At 35.8% G+C, this 14050-nt stretch overlaps 1 protein-coding gene across 1 annotated transcript in view; it reads right to left on the reverse strand.

Annotated features, from left to right (window-relative positions):
• LOC127964233 (homeobox protein cut-like 2) overlaps window positions 1-14050 on the reverse strand; it is a 150086-nt gene that overhangs the window by 89372 nt on the left and 46664 nt on the right. The window lies entirely within an intron of this gene.

The raw sequence follows: 14050 nt of genomic DNA on the forward strand, positions 1-14050 counted from the left end.
TAAACTCGCCATTCTGAGAAGAAAAATAAAGAGTGTGAGATATAAAGTCAAAACTGCAAGGAAAAACACTAAATCGTGAGCTAAAATAGTCCAAGATACATATTCTTTATTTTTATTCTGTAGCTGAAAAAAATGCATGATGTAAAATCTGAATACTGAGATCAGAAATGCTTCAAATCAGTATATTAGTATAATTTCTGAAGAATCTGAAAATATAGCTTTGCAATTTACAATACATTCAACTAGAAAACATTTAAAATTGCAATAATATTTAACAATATTACTGTTTTACTATATTTTATTTATATATATAGTACTTTACATATTAGTACACAACCCCCTACAGAATTCATTCAAACAACACTGATCAAACTTTTATCCAATTAAAAGTCATGTTTTACATCTCAACCTACTCAAAAAAAAATTAAAGAGAGGGCTTTCAATTACTGTACCAAATTCATACATGATATAACATTTAATTTACTATGTATTAATTAATCTGAACTCTTACTTAAAAGGCAATTTAGAAAATGATCTAATGGGAGAGGAAGAATTCCTGAGGACAAAAGCTGTAACGCAGCCCCAGATTTACGGCACCAGCGCTCTTCCTTTTCTTCACTGGAGTCTGAAAGTGTGATGATGAGGATCCAGTGCAGCACAAGATGACTATCTGAGCTTTAAAACACAATACAGCAAGTTTCACCTGGCAAGAGACTAAAGTCGAAACACAGATGATCAACGTGAAATGAAAAGACATTTAAGCTTTTTTATGGAAGTCCTTTACAAAGCTGTTAAGCCATAATTGTTTAGGGACTGGAAGGGTTTGACTGTAACCTCTATTAGGTTGATGCAGACTACAGTCTGACTGACGTACAGACAAGAACCTCGAAATGAATCTACAAACACTGATGCTATCAACCCAATCTGCACAGGTTTCCTTCTTTTAGTTCGTATGTCTACAGAAGAAGGTGTGGCAAATGACATGACCTTAATTCTAAATAAATATGTAGGATTTTTTTGTTTTTTTTTTGTTTCCATTCTTAATGATTTCTGACTTTAGTTACTTGAGTCTTGCAGGATTTATGTATAATGTTTGTACGGTGAGTGTAGAATGTTATGTTATCATGTTATGAAGAATATACAGTACACTTACATTAAAAATCTGGGTTAAATTTTTTTTGGAAATTTGTCTCTTTTGCTCATCATGGCTGCATTTATTTGTTTAAAAATACAGTAAAATCAGTAATATTGTGAAATATTATTACAATTTAAAAAATGCTGATTTCAAGTCGAATATATCGTAAAATGTAATTTATTCCAGTGATGCGCTGCTTCATTTTCAGCATCATTCCTCCAGTCTTCAGTGTCACAATCAATTATTATTGGTGCTCAATTATTAATAATCGATCTAACATTGTTAAAAACAGCTTTTGTTAATATATTAATAATAATAATAATATATAAATATATTTTGTGGAAACAGCATTTATTTGAAATAGAAATCCTTTGTAATATTATAAATGACTTCACTTTTGATCAATTGAATGCATCTTTGCCGAGTAAAAGTCTTCATTTTTAGGATAGGAATCTTTTTTTCATTCATTTTTTCTTTTGCTCTTTTTTTCATTTGTTCTTTCATTCCCCTTTATTCTTTCCCTCTTTGCTTGTTCATTAATTTGCTCTCTTTCATTCTTCCTTTCACGCTTTTGTTCTTTTGCTCGCTTTCATTCACTCTTGTTTTATTCACTCTTTCATTTGTTCTTTTTTCTTTCTTTCTCTTTTTTATTTGCTCTTTCATTCACTCTTTCTCTCCTTTTTTCTCACAGAATTCAGATCACTTAGAAAGAAGTATTAATAGACCACAAAGTGGCCTGATCAGAGCAACATCTGTAGCACAAACAGTGAAGTTTAATGCCTCTGATTAAGGTTTGGAACGAACCCCAAACTCTTAAGTGTGAAGAACAGCATCACTGAAGAAACACGGTTAATTGCCTGAGCACAAACTTCACCGCTAAGAAGCATTTACAGAAACTTGTGCTTAAGTTTTAGCAGCACTAACAGTAGGAGAATATAAAAGAAAAGCTTTTTTATTAAGAGTTTTGACATCTGACACATCACAAACAGCATCTTTGCTCCCTGCATCGTCTACAGAGACGAGACATCAGCAGGAGCTGGAAATAAACCTGCTCGCTCTCACCTTTCAAGAACAAACTGCAGCATGCTTCACTTCTCTTGTTTTTTGTAATGTTTGTTCATTTGTGCTCAGACAGCCATCAGACCCACCTGATGCTAACCCACCGTTTGCCAAAAGCCCTTTTTCTTGCTCATTTCTCTGCTACCCATGATGCACTGAGGCTCTGAGATGCCTGCTAATGCAAGCGTGCTCAGCAGGTGATGATCCATGTTAGTCAAAGTCATTCTGAGCAGGAAAATTACAGTACACACAAGATGCATGAACTGCCGTCTGACACGAGCGAGCAAAACTAGCTTTAGGTTACGCTCAGAAAACTTTCACAATAAACAACTTATAAATCTGATCCATTTCCCACTTTATCAAGTTAGATTTTTATCTGTGTTTTCTATTTAACCTTTTTTATAGTGTAGCAAAATACTCTGTACCAAGCCCCTCAGGGCTTTTATTAATACATTTTCTTAATATTATTATTTTTTAAATGTTATTTTATAATATCAATAATAATTATTTTAATTAAATATTAATATGCTTTGAAAATATTTTGATATATAATATTTGATATATATAATATATATAATATTTTGAAAACATGTAAAATAAACTATTATTAAAATATAACCATTAAATTATTATTGTTACATATATATTTTTATTATTATTATTATTATTATTATTTAGTAGTACTATTACTTATATTGTTGTATTTTTTAAAAAATAACTTATTATTATTACTATTATTATTATTATTATTATTATTATTATTATCATATTTTAACCCACAACATGTTGACCACAAAATAAAATAAAATAAAATGGAGATTATGGCAAACTCAAATCTTCTATTTATTTATTAATTAAATTTTTTGATACCCCATTAATTGTAAATTGACTATGTTAACCATGTTGTTCCAAACCTGTACGACTTTTTCTGTGAAAAACTAAAGCAGAAATTTGAAAATATTCAAGACATTGTTTTCCATACAAAATGAGCTTTACATGATGATGATGATTGTAAAGCTCAAAAGAAAAATATTAATATTATAAAAATATGCACCATAAAAATATTCAGAAATTATAATAAAGTACCATTAATATATATTACATAAATGTATGGAGAAAAAATGTATTATAAAAGTAGTGCATATAATTCTTGTGGTATGTTACAATCCTTCTGACGTCAATGAAATAAACAATAACCAACAGTACAACACAATGTGTAAAGAACAAATGTGAGTGTGAGGAGGAGTAAATGATGACAGAAATGTATTTTTGGGTGAACTATCGCTTTAAATCGGATTCTATTTCCAGGAAAGCCACAAAGAAATGTCACTATTGAACAGTATTGAAAAAAAGCCACACTTGTGTGTAAAAAGAAGACATCTTCAGTCAAACGTTCGACGTTTTAAGGGTTTGGAAAAAGGCAATCGGGCCTGTATTTCCAGGATGCGGTGGGCTGCCTGGTCAATATTGAACCCCTGTCATTACGCCTGTGCCAGTCAAACATCCGTCTGTAATTGATGAGTTTCCCTCTGGGAAGCTCTGCCGATGTCACGGGGGGCGGGATTAACCTCTCGGGGGCGGAGCTAAGCTAAACCAGCCCTGCTGAGGCCAGCGAGGAAAATTGATTGGCTGAGGTGTTTGTGTTCACGTGCAGTTGGTTGTGTGACGCGGTCGACGCTTGAACTTGACACTGAATCAAACACATCTACAAGCGACCGAGATATAAAAGCACAACAAAAGATAACTAGCGCTTAACTAAATCACATCTGAAATCTTGTCGTCTGTAATAACCAGACAAGCAATGAAGGGCCATAAATGAAAATGCGTACTGTAAACACACAGACTGTTAGAACACAAGATATAACCTTCAGATTCACTATAGAGCTCGAAAAAATCTTTACCATCGATTAGCACAGAATCTATGGCACCTCTCGCTGATGACAGCGGGAAAGAGAGGAAGTTGACATGTGAGGAAAACAACAGAGTTCTCAACCAGAGTGTTTGGACCAGCAGAAATCAACTGCAAAAAAAGTAGGTGGTTATGGGAAAAAAGAGGAGGAAAATGCAGATGGAGGTATTATTTTTCTTTTTGTATCCCATCTAATTGCAATCATAGGCAGATGTCTGTGCTTGTGACAGCATCAGCAGAATTGCTGCTGAGAGCACAGAAACTTTGTCTAAAAATAATCAGACGTTCTGGGCTCGGCTGTTTGTTATAATGGTAATCGATGCTGCAGGCTTTGAATTCCATCAATTTATAGATCCACTCTGTTCTGCCTGGTGATTGTGCTGCCTCTAAACCCCTGCTGCACACACACACACACACACACGCGTGCTCATAAAAAAGACCTACAAAAGGTTCACGCAGACAGGGACCATTACCTATGCATGTAGATATGCAACCCTGCATTCACGTTATACAACCAAATTATATCTAAAGAATATTGACATGCAGAGAAACACAAATACATACAGCAGTGGAGGAAGAGAATTATACAACTAAGCATCATGCATTCAACACACGAACACAGACAGGGGCCATTACCTATGCATGCACACATGTATGTTATACAAAATAGGATCATTACCTGTGCATGCAGATATGAAACCTCACAATGATATTTACAGGACAACTGCATGCACTAGTACTGTTCATATGCAACCCTGCATGCATGTTATATGATTAAATATGTACATGACCACTGCCTATGCATGCACATACGCAATCCTGCATGAGAATATCTACAGGATACAGATATGTATGCACTTTCTTTATATAAAAAACATCTACAGGGCCATTATGGATCAAATATGCAACCCTGCATGGCCATTATACACATCTACACAACACAAACACACAGAGCAACACAAATACAAACATCAGTCTAGAAACAGAAGGTCCTATCATTCAACACACACACACACACACACACACACACACACACACACACATACATACACAATGGCCACAGCGAGGGACAGCAGAAGGGCTAGTCTATGATTTAGATAAGTGCAGTTTCTTTTCATATGTTTTCTTATCTCCTCGGTTTGTGTGTAAGGCAGAAGATTTGTCCTTAGCTGTTTCAGATTAGTGCCGCTTCTCAGACGCCACATTCGAGAGGAGAGATCGATCAATGAATCAAATCAACACAATCAATACGGCCCATCGCTGGAGTCTAGTCTGGCCTCCGCATTAATACTGGCACCAACCCCACCCCCTCAAATCCCCCGACACGGACAAAAACAACAGCACTTCTCTCTGCTGCTTTTGTGTGTGTGTGTGTGTGTGTTTGGGAGAGATCCAGGATAGGGTCGTTTCTGGCGGGTGTCCATGGCAGAGATGGAAGATGAGTCGTTATCTGCCCTGACTTGGACAGGAAAGAGGAAAGTGGCCCGATGGACGTGCTCGGAGCTGCCATGCCCCTCAGCTCCACGCTTTCATTTGTTTACCCGTAGGAGAGAAAAATCACAAATGGGATCTTTTTAATATCTCAATTGTGTCTCCTAGAAGGAATTAAGATAAAGCAGTGAGCAGTAATCTCACACGTGTCTCCTCTAGTGGTTTGGAAGTGACGTCTCAAACTGTGCTCAGATTTGACACAAGAAAAGTCTTAAAGGGACAGTTCACCCAAAAAGGAAGTTGTACTAGATCGAGTTGTACTAGATCTGAATGTTTTTCTTTCTTGTTTGAACACACAAGAAGATATTTTGAAGAACGTTGGTAGCCAAACAGCCGTCGGTAGCCATTGACTTCTATAGCATGGAAAAAAATGCCATTGAAGTCAATGGGTACCGTCAAGTATTTCAGTACCCGCATTCCTTAGAGAAGTAAACACTTATAGAATTTTTATTTATTCCTTAAATACATACTCCAACATTTCTCATCCAGTGAGTAGAGCTTCAGTTAGGCTTGTTGAAACAATCAAAACCTCCATTAAGTCTCTCAAGATGTGAAAAATCAACCACTGTGCAATGAGATTTATTGATTGCACAGTGCATAAGAGTTTGTTAAATTGCTAATGGTTGGTACTTAATGATGACATCAAAAGATACACATCAATTAAACTGATAAATCGCTCAGTAAAATTTGATATTGGTTGCAAAGTGAACATCACAGAGCGGTCACCGTCTCTGAATATCACATCTTCTAAAGCTGCCAGTTATGGAAGCATATGGGTAGCATTATTCAATTTGGGATGTAATATGCAAAATGACAATGCAATATGTAAAATGGCAATGCATTTCTGTATTTACATTTACATTTTCCAATACATTTGTGCAACGTTTGGTGCAAAATGAAAATGAAAATTAAATTACATAATTTTCATTTGCCATTTACTACACCAGTTTTAAAATGTAAAATGAATATTAATTTTAACGCTTTATAAGTTGCAAAATTAAAATGAAAATGTATTACAGAAATGATTAGATATGTCTAACATGTTAAAGCAAAAACTGTGGCAAAATGATCATTTAAATGCTATTTTTCTTAATTGCATTAACACTCACAGTCAAGACACTTATGATTGCATTTTCATTCGGTGTCCCGCAATGAATGTAGCAAAACTCAATGTGCACATTGAAAATGCATTCCGAGCCGATCACGTGTCCCCGCCCTCGCGCCACGTCAATCATTGTGTGAACAAGGCGGGGCTTACAGAAGGTCAGAGACTCAAGTCTCAAGAAGAGGATTCAATCAAGTGAGACAACATGGACAAGACAGTTGGTCCGTGTATGTTTTGATCATTTCGGTTTATGGCTTCAATATTTCATTCGGACTTGTGGGCGGAGCTGAAACGCTGCTTTCATCTGATTGGTCGAATCGGATCGGTTTTCATCTGACAGCCTTCAGCTCGGTCTTGTCATTCTTTCAGGCAAAATAAGAGTCAGTGCGAGTGAAGCACTGAAATGTCTGAAACTACGCTCACTGTTAATTAGCATAATATTTGAATCAGATGTAGCTGGGCACATAATTCGTGCTGCTGAGACCTGCAAATTATTTCTAGGTTGTAGTATTTTATGAATATTGTCCCACTGATAAATACAGTCCCTTTGGATAACAGTGAAGTGGAAATTAAAATCAATAATAGACTGAACAGTTCCATGTCTGTAACATTTACCACTCTCATCTTTTAAGTCATAAGGCACTAGGTATGTGTGTGTGTGTGTGTGACATTAATAAATAATTGTAAAAATGAATATAGTTACATTTCTAAATAAAAATAGTAAAATTATCTCTATGCTGCTCAGTGTTCCTGTAGCCTACCCCAGAGCGCCCTCTCGCGGCTGTAGACGGTAATGTTTTCTCTTGGTCTTGAATAAATGTGACATATAGTCCAGTGCGACTTATATGTTTTTTTCCTCGTCATGACGTATTTTTGGACTGATGCAACTTATACCGAAAAATACAGTTAACATTATTATTATTATTTATTATGAGAGTAATTGACACAGACTAGAACTTTAATGTTTCACCCAATTCAGCTCATATCTTTAGACTCGTCCGACTCGTGTTGCTTGTATAACTGGCCAGACTTAACATCCCAAAAAATCCTATTTAATTTTATTTCATAAATTTAACTATATTTATTTCCACTTTACTGTTATCCAAAGGGACAGAACTATTTGCACTGTTTTTGTCAGTGGGACAATATTCATACAATACTACAACCTAGAAATAATTTGCAGGTCTCAGCAGCACGAATTATGTGCCCAGCTACATCTGATTCAAATATTATGCTAATTAACAGTGAGTGTAGTTTCAGACATTTCAGCTGAAGGCTGTCAGATGAAAACTGATCCGATTCGACCAATCAGATGAAAGCAGCGTTTCAGCTCCGCCCACAAGTCCGAATGAAATATTGAAGCCATAAACCGAAATGATCAAAACATACACGGACCAACTGTCTTGTCCATGTTGTCTCACTTGATTGAATCCTCTTCTTGAGACTTGAGTCTCTGACCTTCTGCAAGCCCCGCCTTGTTCACACAATGATTGACGTGGCGCGAGGGCGGGGACACGTGATCGGCTCGGAATGCATTTTCAATGTGCACATTGAATTTTGCTACATTCATTGCGGGACACCGAATGAAAATGCAATCGTAAGTGTCTTGACTGTGAGTGTTAATGCAATTAAGAAAAATAGCATTTAAATGATCATTTTGCCACAGTTTTTGCTTTAACATGTTAGACATATCTAATCATTTCTGTAATACATTTTCATTTTAATTTTGCAACTTATAAAGCGTTAAAATTAATATTCATTTTACATTTTAAAACTGGTGTAGGAAATGGCAAATGAAAATTATGTAATTTAATTTTCATTTTCATTTTGCACCAAACGTTGCACAAATGTATTGGAAAATGTAAATGTAAATACAGAAATGCATTGCCATTTTACATATTGCATTGTCATTTTGCATATTACATCCCAAATTGAATAATGCTACCCATATGCTTCCATAGCCAGTGAAATGATTGTGAATAATTAATCCAAAACCATCAGCCGGCTCCCGGCTCTCTTAAGACGAGCGCGAGTGTTACAATGATCAGGGAAGGTGTGACTCACGTCCTCATGCTGCACTTCATTTAGGAGTTTTAACACCTAGCACGCCGCACTCCGTCAACACCTTGTCTAAAGCACACGTACTGTTCAGAACCGCTTCAGTCGTGGGGAAAAGCACAGTTTGGAGTTTGTGCTCTCTAAGCAAGGACAAGCAGTGCTGTCGCTTTGGAATAAAACCCCTCAAGCATCTATCGGAGGGTTTTAAACCAAAGTTGTGCCTCAGCAGGGGACTGAAAATATTGACTTGTTATAGAGCCTCTGTTGAGACTCCTGGTCACTTAACGGATTGAAAAACGGTCCACCTACTGCTCATAGAAAGAGCTGCATTTGAGCAAATTATTTTTACAGGAGACGAGTAATTTCTTAAATGCAGAGTAAAAATGATTTTCTGAACGCTCTCAGGAAAAGGGCACAAAAGCTGTCACTGGAGCAGTACAACTCTAAAAGGTAGAGTTTAGCACCTAAATAGTGCACATTAGTAGCTTTTCACTCGAGTGACATCTGGTGTACCTTTTTTTCTGAAAGTGAACTTACACTAGGTCCTTTGTACTGACAAGTAGAGTTCAGATTAATTTTGTCAATATAACATTAATTTCATTTGACTTATTCTGTGGATTTCACCTGGAAATAATGCACTCCTGTTGATTCAGTTGATCTTAACAGTATAGCATATAAACGTGTGTGTGTGTGTGTGTAAAAGAAAATGTGTGTGTGTAACTGAACATTAAACAGCAAGTTTACACAAAAACATGAAATTACACTAATAATAAATGTAATAATTCTGACTATACTTCTACTAAATCCCTAGTACTGATGCAATCTTTTTTTTTTTGCTTATTAGAGTAAATCACACCATTAATTTAGCACCATGAAAACTTCAAAAATAACTCCTAATAACACCTTGTCTGATCCAGTTTCATGCAAGTTATAAAGCACTGTCGATTTTTAGTTACAGCGACAAAAAAAGATTCATGTATTATACACCAAAAAGTCAACAGAGATGTTTTAATTTGAATCTTTTTCCTTTTCCTGTCAATTAAAGTGTTTAAATCTCAGCACTTTTCACTGCCTGCAGCTCCAGCGGTGCCCTGTACTCCAGTGGCTTACTCACAGTTGTCTCTGCACATTAAGGATGAAGTGTGTAATTTTTGGGATGTTAATAATACAGATAATGCTTAACTGCAGAAAAAAGTAATTACTAGGTTGATTTCACCAAAAAAAAACACACGATGACTCTTTTAAAATAGGTGGAAACGTTTTGAAGAAACCTGTCTGATGACAATTACTTGTTGCAATTTTGTCTGATAACGCTAAAAACACAAGACATTACACACTTAGAAAACTGTATTCTAAAAAAAATATTTTACAAAAAAGAGCATTTGCATTTAAGCAAAGCATCCTGACCTGATTAGACTGGTTTCTTGTCTTATACTGTACCTGCTATGATTTTTCTTCTTAAGTCAGTACTTTAAATCAAACAGGTATTTATGCTTTTCATTTAGCACTTTCTTTTTCCTTCTGTCACTCAAAGCTGTTCATTCTTCAACATTCACGATTTAAAGTTGCTTCCAATTAGCACGGCAAACCACTCTGTGCAAACGTACGTCTAAACGAACGTCCATATGAGTCCGCATTATTTGTCATCATCATAATGGCTCATTGTTCTCTTCACACTCCACTCTGTGGTTACAATCAGACCAGCCATTATCTCACACAAGCGCCGTTTTTGCGGTCGTGCATTTACTGGCACGAGATTAAAAAAACTGAAAAACACTGAAACGCTGGCCTGGATGACCCCGTGCAGATTTCACAGCGTAAGTGATGTTTTCCGCTGTTTGTTTGTTTATTCTGAATCTCCGTGGTTTATTAAGCAAGAGTCAAGAACGAACGACTACTGAAAAATCACTGTGTGGTTAAAAAAAAAAAAAAGTGGGAAGTGTCTGGGTAAAATTTATTGTGGAGTAAATATAACTGTGTTAAAAAGAGCGATATAAATGGGGGCCAGTGACTTGACAATCCATAACAAACGGCACCAAATCAGTCGGAGCAGGAGTTTACCTCCGCAAAGACACGCACACAAAAAGAGCAACACTGGCCCACTTTCCAGAAGAAATCGACGGAGGTGGGGGTGAAAAATGGCAAGCGGCGGATAACACGGATAACCTGCCATTGTTTATTCTCTCTTAAGAAATGTCAATCTGTTTGTTTCTCAGGTGTGCTCCTTTTTCCTGTTGTTTGTGCTGTTTCTCTTCCTCCCGCGCCCCTCCCGCCGCTCCCCTGTTGATTTCAAGGGGAGATCAAAGCTGCGCTGCTGGAAGAACGTGAATATTTCAGGTGAGCCGAGCGGCTGCGTTTCACGCCACCTGTGTGACACCGAACCGGGTCCAACCCCTCGCAATTACCCGATCTCCGGAGGGCCCCTGAGAGCCCGGCGACACCAGCTAGGGCCACCTGTCAGAGCCCAAATCTCTTTTATTCCTACCCAACGCGCGCACATGTGCGACAGAACGAGATATTCCTCATACGAGACAAAAATAAATGTATCTGGAGCGCAGAGATTGGGAATATGGCCCCGTGTTAGCGAGGTACGGTTAAAACCAGGATGAAAAGGGAACTTGTGAGGATGCAAGAACGCGAGAATCTCTTGAGGAACTTATTCCACATCAAGAAGTAGTTTAAAAAGGCCAAGGCCTACCTATTTAGATATCATTAAGGCGCACTTGATGATATGAAGCACCAAAAGGTCTTGCCGAGCGTACATTGATACCTAACGACGAAGAGAAAGTAAGTAGACCAAGAAGATGCATCCAGACAAGATGAATGTAGTGTCTCATTGGAGTCTGAACACAAAGGGCTCTATATGACAAACATGACAGCGACTATAAAAATCTTGAGAAGCACGCAAACCCGAGGCTCAGAGCACGCACAAATATTAAGCTCTCTCTGAAGTATTGCGTTAAAATGGACAAATTCAGACAAAAATTATGTCAAAATTATGTCAAAACGCAGATATAGCTGGCTGAACGTAGGCCTATTGTATCAGTGTATTCTCTTAAAGTGACGGTCTTTATATTAATCAAACAGCAACAACAAAGAAGTCACTCACTGCTCTTGATTAAAAAGCTTTTAAAACTTTAATAAAGGAAATTCTTTAATTTATACAGTCCAATATGTATTGCTGTTTTACATTTGATTACTTTATTCAATTTCTGTTCCTAAAAACTTATCTAGACCTCCCTAAAAATAATCAGAAAATCACTGTTAATTTTTTGTATCTTTACTCGATTGTATTTATTTGTGCTGTTGCTTGTAGTTGGATAGAATATTCTTTTTTTATTATTATTGGAAAGTATAGTTTTCCCATAAACATAGCACATATAGAACTGTAACGAAACCATGACTCTAAAACCGTGAAACAAACCGAACCGTAAAAAAGTTGAACCGTGCACATTCAGCACATTCAATCGGCTCATTTTTAAATAGCATATATCCAAATAATTTTTTTTTAATTGTAAAAATATTTTACAATATTTACTTAAATATTATGAAATATACCCTTAATAAATAATATAACAAGAATTAAGTATATATTTCATATTAAATTATTTTTTTACTTGTTAATGCCATGCCAACTTAGAATAAATTACACAAGGTAAACAATTAACAAAGGTTATAAAAGACGTTTCAAATCTACACCAGACAAAGATTCTAAAATATATTCAGGTGATTTTAACATGTAATATTTTATGCACTTAAAAATATATTCAACAAGAAAACAGTAACGTTTCAAAACGTTGTTTTGGAATATACCATAGTTATTTGTTTGCGGTCTACGAATTTACTTTTTGGTAAATTAATCTCAATTTGCACTTTATTTACAGTATATTTCTGCAATGAGTTAAATATGATATAATATCTCAACTCATTCCAAAACATACATAATTATACTGCATACACAATTACCCAATATCAGTGTGTATTATGCTTTTAAGCTTATTAGAGTTATCAAGCCATTAGTGTAGCAACATGCTAATGTCAAACTCAATTGGAATCAATTAGTAAAACTATTTGTGTGGCACATATGAGCTGCTGTCTATGCCAAATCAGTCCCTTACAAGGGTACACTTCTGTTAGGATGCTCCCTATGTAGACAGTAGACAACACACTAGATTTTATAACAGAGCTAAAAGACTGTTCACACGAAACGCTGCCAAATATGTCCTAGCCTGGATCTAACGCTAGATTGGCTTGTGTGTGTGTGTGTGTAAAAGCATTTCAATGCTTGAGCAGTCATCTCTTTTCCCACAGCCAATAAAAACTGCTCCTCAGAGTCCACACCAATCTGAGCAGCACTATTCTCCGGCCGGCCGTGGTTTGGACGGAGAGAGTCTGCATGATGAGGTGAAGGTGAAGCAGGGACGACTCACAGCAAATCCAGTACATTCCTCTGCGTCCGACACACATTAGCCGTTTACATGGGAGGAAACACAATCTATTTGATGCTACACTGCCCACATGTCTAAAGCCTTCCCTTCAAACAGCAGCGCTTCACACGTTTGACTCTCGTCTCATATTCTGAGCAGGTACGCTGGGAAACACTTCATATACTCCGAAATCACTGTTTAAAGTCAAAGCTGAGAGTAAACATGCTACATTTGTTTAGATTTACTCCGGGATGTTCTTTTTTTGGAGTTTCCTGTAAGTTATGCATGCAAATAGCATGCAATTAAAAAATAAATATAAAAAGATGAACGAGAAAACTATGTAAAAAAAAAAAGAGTAACAAATTGCAGGTTCCTTTAATTTATGCATGCAAATATCAAGCAAATGAAACATTTAAAAAATGTAAAAACATTTCAAATAATTAAATCATTATTTAAAAAAATTTAATATTACTACTAATAATAATAACAATAAATAAAAACATTGACAAAGATGACTATCAAAAAAATGCAGGGTTCTGTAATTCATGCATGCAAATATCCCAAGAAATGTAAAAAAAATTGTAAATAAAAAAATAACGATAAAAAATGATAAAGATAACGATTGCAGGTTCAAAACAAAAAAAGGCGGTAATTTTGAAATGCAAATATCATACAATTGTAAAATAAAGAAAAATACAATGATAAATAATAAAACGATAAAAAATTGTGATAAATAGAATTATTCTAATTATAATTTAAAAGGCAAATAATAATAATAAAAAAATCCTGTAATTTATGCAGGCAAATTTCAGGCAAATAAATAAAATTAAAATATAAAAAAAATTGTAATAAACAAAAATGATTAT

The sequence above is a fragment of the Carassius gibelio genome, chromosome B8, assembly GCF_023724105.1.
Source record: "Carassius gibelio isolate Cgi1373 ecotype wild population from Czech Republic chromosome B8, carGib1.2-hapl.c, whole genome shotgun sequence".
Taxonomy (NCBI): Eukaryota; Metazoa; Chordata; class Actinopteri; order Cypriniformes; family Cyprinidae; genus Carassius; species Carassius gibelio.